Below are 2,259 nucleotides of genomic sequence, written 5' to 3'. Positions count from 1 at the left end.
GGCAGCAGAGGGGTTGAAGTACAGGGGTAGTAATGTCAGCATCTGAAACAGCACAGAAACAAGGGACAAACAGTACATAAAATGTAAAAAAAAAACAAAAAAAACAGCGGACACTGCATACCAACCATTGACACACAGCTGACACATATATTATAAAAAGTATCCAGTGAGGCTCATGAAACTGACCTGTGGTGAGAGTGAGTGTCAAATGTTTATGTTAAAAAGCATCATGAGATTAACTTACAGTTTGAGGATCTCTTCTGACCCCTGTAACGGTAGATTCTTCTCAGGCCCATGACCTGAAGACGTGGGCTCATGGACTGACCTGTGACAAGAGCTAGAAAGTCAAATGTCTGAAGTGTCACCGTCTACAGGCTCTTCCTACAGCAGGGGTGGGGAAACCTATGTCTCAAGGGCCGTTTCACCGGGCCCCCCGACATAATTTCAATGTTATGCAGCTTCACATGAAATAAAACACATTTTGTAAATGAATCTTAGGAATGACATTTGCAATACAATTAAGTTATATTCAGGTGACAAAGAGAAGGTGGGGTCTGTTTTGAAGCTGGCTGCCTTCAATATAGGCCTTACCTGCCTGTGGATGAAAAGTCTATCATCTATATTGACCCTTTTAATTTAAAAGTGTACTCGCTACTCTGTGGTATTTTTTATACAGTCAAGGATAAGTGGGGCAGTCATTGGTAAGGCGGTTTTAGGGTGTCCTGTAGCCCAGGGCTGAACAACCCAAAGGTTGCTGGTTCATCTCCCAGCCCGCCAGGTTGGTGGAGGGAGTAATTAACCAGTGCTCTCTCCACCATCCTCCATGACTGAGGTACCCCAAGTATGGTACCTTCCCGCCACACCTGCAACATACTGCTCCCTTGGGATGCCAATGTAGGCTGCAACCCTTGCACAGGTGAGGCATAAAATGCAATTTCATTGTGTGCAGTGTATACTTGTGTGCTGTGTCACAATGGCAAAGGTGGGCTTTCACTTATATACACCTAGAGATTTTTTCCCCTGAGTCCAATGTTTTTAAAACAGTTGAAACATGAACATTTCCAGTCAATATTTACAATGGAATAGTAGACCTCTGTGTCATATTCCCAAGGAATGGTAGCATCGCATCTGCTGTGCTGTGCTGAGTCAAAGTAATTCATAAGCCTACTGGTTGTGTTTTCCCTGCCCATTCACAACTTTGATGGCCTGCAATTTATTCAGATGTGTTCTACAACTTTTTGAATGAAACTTCCATTTTACATTTGATACCACAAACTAGGCTTACTTGTTGTGCTGTGTGGATTTTTGTTGAGCAGGGATCTCACTTACCAATTAGCATGTTTTCCTCTTGTTACCAGCATCAGTCTGAACCTGACTGGACACCTGTGCACTTCACCATATGTGAACTCTGAGGGCCAGTGTAGAAGCCTGGCAAATAAAGACAGGAATAAGTCGGTCTCAGTATCACTGTGCAACTACATTCACAATGTAATATGTTGGTTGAATTCTGTCCATCACAATTTAATATTATGGTTTACATTTCGGCATACAACTTTCACAATGCCATATTAGTTACATTTAGCTAGCTAGTGTCCTATTTGGTAAGGACATGTACAAGTGATGTAGGCTGTACAGCAGGGGTGGGCAACTTTCATTATAAGGTGGGCCAACATATTTAATTACCACAATCAGTGGGCCACATCACCACGCACTTGAATTTACAAAAGGATACTTCACTTTTTCTTTATTTATACCTGAATGCTTACACTATTGATTTATAGGGGGTTAAAAACTGTCCTGCGCCCGAGCCTCCAGTTGCCCATCCCTGCTGTACAGTATCCTAACAGCAAGGCTCTCGTAGTATTTCAAATAATGGTCTATATAAAAACTGGTTATAATAGGTACAGTGCAGCATAAACAGGGTTGAGGGGGTGGTTTCTTTTATTTCGTTGTACCTACCGAGTAGTTTAGCCAATGTCTGTGTGACACGTTCATGCTGCCACCTCCACAGTATCCTCTTCACAACCGCAGGGGCAAAGCATCCTTTTTCAGTCCAAGATATAGACTAGAAAATGAGTGACAGCATCACAATCAGGTATGCAAGTGTAGTGGACCCCCCATTTTTGTCTTTTTGTTATTCCCTTATTCTCACTCCCTGTCTTTTTGTTGTCCTGTCAGAAGTTGTCTTTTAGTTTAATTATGCTGTTGCACGTTTTTGCCAATAGATGGCATCATAGGACCAGCAATGAGTGCAGAGAC

The 2,259-nt window shown here is 42.4% G+C and overlaps 1 long non-coding RNA gene across 1 annotated transcript; it reads right to left on the bottom strand.

Annotated features, from left to right (window-relative positions):
• Positions 1-5: 5 nt before the first annotated feature.
• Positions 6-1,413, bottom strand: LOC134442001 (uncharacterized). Its single transcript, XR_010033262.1, has 3 exons — positions 1,330-1,413; positions 245-325; positions 6-42 (listed from the first exon to the last, which is right to left on the bottom strand). It is a non-coding gene; the product is annotated as an uncharacterized LOC134442001 (long non-coding RNA).
• Positions 1,414-2,259: the final 846 nt, after the last annotated feature.

The sequence above is a fragment of the Engraulis encrasicolus genome, unplaced genomic scaffold (genome assembly GCF_034702125.1).
Source record: "Engraulis encrasicolus isolate BLACKSEA-1 unplaced genomic scaffold, IST_EnEncr_1.0 scaffold_1062_np1212, whole genome shotgun sequence".
Classification (NCBI taxonomy): Eukaryota; Metazoa; Chordata; class Actinopteri; order Clupeiformes; family Engraulidae; genus Engraulis; species Engraulis encrasicolus.
This window is presented reverse-complemented; position numbering and strand designations above follow the sequence as displayed.